The sequence below is a fragment of the Ursus americanus genome, chromosome 8, assembly GCF_024610735.1.
Source record: "Ursus americanus isolate L20-20 chromosome 8, mUrsAme1.1.p, whole genome shotgun sequence".
Taxonomy (NCBI): Eukaryota; Metazoa; Chordata; class Mammalia; order Carnivora; family Ursidae; genus Ursus; species Ursus americanus.
The window spans coordinates 39,928,340-39,935,938 of record NC_142134.1 but is presented as its reverse complement, the minus strand read 5'-3'; the positions used below and the strand labels follow the sequence as shown (position 1 = coordinate 39,935,938).

General features: G+C 40.6%; 1 pseudogene; it reads right to left on the bottom strand.

Annotated features, from left to right (window-relative positions):
- Nucleotides 1-6,117: 6,117 nt before the first annotated feature.
- Nucleotides 6,118-6,934, bottom strand: LOC123804018 (nicotinamide/nicotinic acid mononucleotide adenylyltransferase 3 pseudogene; annotated as a pseudogene).
- Nucleotides 6,935-7,599: the final 665 nt, after the last annotated feature.

The following is a 7,599-nucleotide window of genomic DNA, read 5'->3' as shown; positions in this document are numbered from 1 at the left end:
CACACCATCTTCAAACATGAACATAAAAATTGTAAACTATTTTGAGAGAGATATACTACATTTAAAGTAGATGTTTTCTGAATTCCTGTAAACTTTTCAAATTTCTCAGGAGCAGGTGTGTTCAGTCTTAAGTAGGATCTGGACAGGTACTACTTGTATTTGTAATGTTGTTTACAGATTGGAGACTATCACTCATCTGTATGAGACTTACTCAGACACCTCCAGAAGAAAGTATTGTCAAGATAGAAGGGTACATGCAGACTGGAGCTGGAAATAGGGTCAGCAAGTATATGGCGATTGACTTTTTGCAGTCTCTTCCTTATTAACTTCAGAAACTTTTCTAGTGATGTTTTTTGTGTGTGTTTTCTCCAGTGTACTTTCTCTGCTAACGGGTCAGCTGGAGACACCATACTTGATATGTGCAGTTCAATGTTCTTTTATCCTGTTTTCCAGCATTCTTTATTTTTTTCCACTGGAGCAGCAGCTCTGGCAGAGCAGTGCAGAAATGATGGGTGTCCTGGATGTTCCTCTCAATGCAGAGACAAAACAGTAGATGAGATTAAAAGTAGAAATGAGAAGAAAAGCCCAAGATTCTAACCTATAGAAAGAATGCTGTGAGCGTAATAATAAAAAAAATCACATAACCCAAAAAAAGAAATGGGGTTCTTTGGTTAGGAAGTGGATAGATATCTTTCTTTGATCAGAAAGTTCTGTCATTTCTGTCCTGCTCCCAATTTGTTATTCTTTTCATTGTTCATATGCTCATTCATAGTGAATGACCACTGCCACCACCCCAACCCCATGAGGGAAAAGGACCAAGGTGGTTTTATGATGAATTAGTCATTAATGCCTTTCATTTTCATGAACCTGTTCATTGACAAAGTAAATATTTAACCTTGATCTCCTGAATTAGCAGGTAGATATTTAGCATTTTCACTGTCAGTTATGTAGCTTCTTTGGTGTATTAAAAAACAAGATTTCATCAGGAAGATACAGCACCTTTTAAGGGAAGGAATAACTTCTGTAAATTTAACAGAGCATGATCTTTGTGCTTTGTGTCGATCTATTCACTAACTCTCCTTATCAGGTATAATATATTCCTGTTGGCATCTTGATTTAATTGGACTTGTGGTAACTGATTCAGTCGAGCACTTTAATTAGGTAATTATTTTGTTATAAGAACCACTTTTCAGCTTGCTAGAGAGAGGAAATTTTCCATTTTTTCTTAGGCTAAAACTGGAACCTGGATTCTTTTCTTTTATAACAAAGTGGAATAATAATTATCAGATATAGAATTAGGTTGAGATTGAGCCATAGAATGAAGAAAAATATCTTTGACTTACATATTGATAAGAGACAAGTATGCTTTTGAGAAATGATTACAGAACTAGATTTTCTTAGACCATGAGTACTGCCACCACATACTCATCACTTTTGAATGGAGTGATTATTTGTCCTCTGCCTCAGTTTCCTTTCAGAAGTATGGATTTCTTTTTCAGACCCCATGCAAGAAGATAACTGCTGACAAAAGAAAATAGAACATAAAGAAGTACTCTTGACTCTTGATTCTAAATATGTCCATGATCTAGGGAACTTTTTAAAACAAATTAATTAAATATTGTCTTCTCTGAATTTTTTTTTATGAAAGTTAGTTAGTTGTTAACTTCAGAAAGAGACTTTGTCTTGAAGAAAAGGCTCAGGCCCTGAAAATTTTGCCTGAGATTGAGCATGTAAGATAAAAGCTGTTTTCTGATTCCCACATACTTCCGAGGTTCAACCTTATCTTTTATTGGTTGGCAAGAATGATAGTAAATAATCTAAGGATACCTTGGATCAGACAAACAAATAATTAGAGTTGAAACTAGAAAAGCCAACAAGACCCTAATTAATTGATTTGTTAATAGCTACTCTCCATTTACAGACATTAGCTCAAATTGGGTTTTAAGCTGTGACAAGGGCCACAAGATAAACATTTTCTTTCTAAATTCCTGATTTCCTGCAAGCTTTCCAGTCTCACCATCAACTAGTCTTTGCAGGTTTTTGTTCACTAAAAGATTGAGGGTAATTCCAAATAGCTTCCGTCTGAAACATAGTATTCATATATTGGCTTTTTGTGAAATGATTAGTCAATATAGAAATTATGTTTTGCTTTAGAATTTTTTAGCTTTACCTTTTCAGTGTGAAAATAGAACAAAAGGAAACATTTCTCAACTAAATCCTCATTTAAACAAATGATGTTGCAAGTGAATCCTTCCCTAGTGGGTGATAAGAACAATGACAATTCTGTTCCGGAAACCCAGGGGCCAGAGAAAGGCTGTGTTGCAGTCACCACTGTGCAACAAACCATCCCCAAAACTACTGGTAAAAAATAACAAACACTTTATTATCTGTAACAACTTCATAAGTTGACTAGTTTCAGTGGGCTGTTCTGTTCCCATATGATATCATCCAGACTACAGTTCTATGGGCTGGAATATCCAAGATGGTGCATTTACATGACTGGCAGCAGGTGCTGGCCATCTGCAGGGAGCTCAGCAGTTGACAGAAGCACCTCAGTTTTCTCCATGTGAGCTTCTTAAATCATCTCCTTTGTTGCCAGCTTCATGTGATGTGGGTTTTTGTGGTTTTGAAAGGGGGCTGCACCTGGGAGGGGACCAGGAAGCAGTGAGTGGAGGCAGACTAGGAACACATGTGTTCGGATTCCTGCGATCTTTACTTGGGTATTATGATATCAGAGCCTCTTGAATTGTATGAGCCTGTGGTTTTTGTATTTTAAATTATTCAACTCCTGCAAAGGAAAGATTATGTATTAGCTATCAGATACTTAGCAGAAACGAAGAGTGGTGATTTGTAGGTGTTACATCACCTGGGAAAGCAAACTTACCATATTTCATTTTCTGCTGTCTCCTGCATTCTTTTGCCATATATTGTGCTGTGACCTAGTGGTTGGAAAAGTGACACTTACCAAGGGTTTGCCTGTCGTGGGAGGGGTTCTCGTTTTCTCTGGCCTTCTTGTTTCCATATGCAGGGATTTAGAGTAACCCTTTGGCCTCTTGTCCATTATTTCTTGTGAGTTCCTCAGTTACCTCAGTACCATCCACTGGTCCATGATTCTCAAGGCCCCAAACTCTGGGGATATGTTCTCTTACTTTCTGCACTACCCTAGATACAATGAAGAAATACTTGCTTTAAGTGTATGTGTCCTGCAGAGCCAATCCTTCCTTTAGATGGGCTTTCTCAGGGTTCATTATGGATGGGTTGAGGAGCAGGAATGCGTCATGAATTATTTGGGTTACAGATTGAAAGCTTCATTTTTCAGTGGACCTGTCAATACTGATATCAAAATTATCAGTATATCACCTTTATTTATCCAAGGGTCCTAAATTAGGAGAAAGAAGAAGTGGGTGTTACTTATTGGCTCCCTAAAACTTCAACAGTGATATTTTCTAACCCCCACTCAGCTGAGGTTGTCTGAATCACTGAGACCAATCTGATTGAACTGAACTCATATCATGGTATAGAGCAGTAAAAAACTTTTCTTTTTAAAAGTGACATTTTCAGAACTCTTAAAAAGAATTCTTTCTTGTATACTCTGCATACCCTTGCATATTCTGTCTTGTATAGTACCTCCTTTAATGAGACATTTGTGTTTCTCTTTACTTATCCAACAGATATTTATGTAGCACCTTCTACATGCCAAGCACTGTCTTAGGTGTTGGAGCTATCACTGGGAACCAAAAACAAATGAGGCCCCTGGTCTTCTTGTTGGTCTTATATTGTACTGGGGAAGACAGGCATGAATCTAAAAATAAATCATAGAAATTGTTTGTGTAAGAATGAGCTGAGACCAGTGGTAAGAAGTCCACAATTCTATGATATTGTTTAATAGGCAGCCTCATTTAGATTTTGTCCAAGTTGTTTATTTTTAATTTTAATTAAAAATATTTTATTTTTAATTTATTCACTCACTTATTCACTCTTCCCATCACTCATCCATCCATCCACTTATCCATCCATTCCAAACACATATTTATCAAATGTCTGTATGTGCCTAGTAACATGCTAGGAAATGGGTTGTAGAAGGGTGTAAGAATGAAATCATGGTAATTGACATTGGTCGTATCTTTCCCTGGGTTCCTAAACTATTGTGTTTCTTTCTTTGCTCTTTCAAGTGTTGTATTTATTAACTTTCATGTTTGTCTTTTTCATGAGTCTCAGCTCTGCAGTCAGATACTTTGTCTCAGGCGTGTTTCTGGTGTCCAATATGGTGACTGGCATATAGTATATGAGAAGTACTTGTTAAATGAGTGAATTTAATGCATCACTGTTATTGCATAATATCAAATTAAAGATCAGATGAATCATCACTGTTGTGTGTAGGGTAAAACTGAGTAACCAGTTTGATATTCTGATATGTTAAAAGATGAACTCAGGTGTATTAAAATTTTCAATTGTGAATTGGGCAGTGCCAAGCCTAAAGTAGTTAGGAGTGCTCCACCAGGGAAGAGGTTTTTTTTTTTTTTTTTTTTTTTTTATAGAGAAGATGTGGCAGCAGAGCAAAGAAATTATTTGATTGGTTGTATTTTAAGCAGTTGCCTTATTTGGGAAAGTCTAGCTGGCTCTTTGTGATTGGTTGTTCTTAAGTTTCACTTTCTTGGATTCAAGTGCATTGACTCCAGCTTATGTTTTGGTTTCCTTACATAGGTTACCAAGGCATTAGACTCACCTCAATCTAATAGTCTCCTTTCTTTTTTCTTTTTATTTTTAAGACAGCACGCATGTGTGCATGAGCGCAGGCGCACATGTGAGTGGGGGTGGGGGGATGGAGGGAGCAACAGAGGGAGAGGGAGAGGAGAGAATCTTAGGTAGGCTCCATGCCCAGCCCAAGCCAGACATGGGGCTTGATCTCACAACCCTGAGATCATGACCTGAGCCAAAATCAAGAGTCCTTCTGTCAACTGACTGAGCCACCCAGGCACTTCTAACAGCCTCCTTGTTTAAGTATGTCAACAGGTAGAAACCAATAATGCTACACTTTGAAGTGGATGGCTTCTGGTGCGACCTCAACAGTTATGGCCAAGAGCCCTCAGTATAGGTCCCTCTGCCATTGTCCTAATTGGATCCCTCAGCCAAGCACTTTGCCCCTTAGTACATTAAGTTTTGGAATCGTCCAGGGAGCAATAGCAATAACACATGGCCCTGCTCCTTGAGAAGATGAACAAAATGAGATTAATAAAGGGACCCTTTTCCTTGGACATAAGTGCTGCATAACCAAGGGTTTAATGATTATGGCAACCAATGAATTGGCATATCTTTAAAAAAATTTTTTTTTTAAATTTCTTGATGTCAATTTATTATTTATCTCTTTGCCAATATTCAAACAGGCAGGCAGTCATAAAACATTCAGAAAGATCCTCTAAAATAGCAAGGCATCTGTTTTACCTCAGTTTCTTTTTAGAAACCTGGAAATCAGGAACCTTGGCATTTATAAAAAAGTCGTGTTAAAAATATCTGCCATATCAAAAATATTGTTTGAGGGTCACTCCTTAGAAAGATTTTAGTTTAAATTGTATCTACAGCTTAGGTAGGCAGACGGTGGTTCTTGAGGGAAGAAGATTTGATGTAAATCAGCAAAGAGCTGCTTCCAAATTTTTGACTCCTCAATTAGTATTATTTTGTTGGAACAAGGCATTGACAAAGTCCACTGTTTGGTAATTAGCATCCTGTCAAGTCTCTCCAATCAAGACCAGCATGCTGCACCTGGTCCTAGTTAAAAAACAAGTGTGGGCAGTTCTGATCTGACCGTCAGCAGCCCCGCTTGTGCAGAACTGCCTTCAGTGCGCATGCCAGAGTCACCATTTACCGAATACGAAGGCCTCTGCGGTGAGAGATTCGGAGAGCTGTGGTCTAGTTCTAGTGACCTGTCACGCCATTTTAACTTCTTTGGTAAATATTCCTTCTTGAGATGTAGGCACTTGCTCCTCCTCCCAAAAGAAGTTATCTCTTCCAGGGACAGAAGACTCCTCTGAAATAAACTCATTGCCTAAATAAGACAAAGGAAAAATGGAAAAGAAAAAAGAAAAAAAGCCCTAATTAGACCTTATAACTGCCCTTTCCTCAGGAGGAGCTCTGTGGAGGTGTAGCTGGCTCTCCCCATGTTGTCTTTCCTTTATTCCTCTGGGTGCTACTGCGTTTCCAGGAACTGTCCCTGGTGTAGATGCTGTGGTTCTTGATGTAGGTGATGACAGCATCTGGGAGCAGGTACTTCACACTGTGCCCTGGCTGAAGTCCCGCCTGATGTACGTGGAGCGGAGCCCATTCTGCGCAGGTTCCCTGGCCAGGTGACTGTTGCACCCATGCCTGTGCAGGATGGGCGAGCCCAAGCTGTATTCCTTTGGGTTGTGACTTGTCCGGCTCACACACACATGCCAAACTTCTCCACTATCTGCTGGATGTGTGCATCTTTCCAGAGGTTGGGGGTCTAGAAGGTCTTCAGGACATCTGCCCCACAGAGGAACTTCAGCTCAGGCCCAGCTGTGGGGGCTGTGGAGTGAGCCTGGCTGTGGAGTGAGCCCAGCTGTGGTCTAGGCCTTCCGTCTGGGGCAGAGATTTGAGCAGTTTGCTGTGATGCTGCCTCAGCACCTTCACTGTCTCCATCCACTGCACCACACCTGCTCGCTCTCCCAGGGGTCCACCTGGACCCAGTCGGCCGTCTGCAGGGCCAGCCAGGCCATGGCCACCCAGTCTTTCTTCCTGTAGATGATTCTCCTGATCAACTGGTACATTCCTGTTTGATGCAGGTGGTCTCTGGCCACCTCAAACAAGCGCAGGTGCATGTTGGGATGGGACTGAAGGAGCCACAGGCCGGGAGCACCACTGGGATTCGGCTCTTCATCTCGTCAGGCACATCCACAGCCATGGCAGTGGCCACCCTTCCTGTGCATGGCGGGGCTCTTCAGAGGCTCTCTGTGAGCCTCGGGGACTGCCTTGGACTGGGGTATCCACCGCATGGAACCCGGGCTCCTGGCCTGTATGTGGCCCTACACCAGAGGACTGCTCAGGACGGCTCCTGCTCTCGAGTCCCAAGTACCTCTGCAGCCTGACCGCCCTGGGATAAGCTTGCCCCGCCCCTGAATTGGCATATCTTAATCCTACACCACAGTGTGTCTCTAGATTCTAGAAGAGTTTAGTGAAAGGAATTTGAACTTTTTTCTTAGCTTCAGAAAGAATTTCTATAAATTTCACAGTTGATTTCTCTTGAAGTAAAGCCTGTTTTAAAAGAGTGAACAAGGTACTTTATACAGATCTCTCAACTCTCAAAATAGACCTGTGAGATTCAGATGCAAAAAGGAGTCATAATTTCTTCTCTCACAGGTGCAGTACAAATCAAATGATTTCCATTTGTTTTTCTTGTCACTTTAGCCACTACCATAGCTTTATTATAGCTGTGTTTCCCTCCTGTTTGCCCTACCAATTCCTCCTAAGATTTCCCACAGTTCTTGTCTGAGAAGTAAACTTGTAAAGTACCTGACAGTAAAGTCAGGGGATAAGTAAGCCACCATCCAGTCTGATCACAAAATCAAAATGTTTGTGATATGT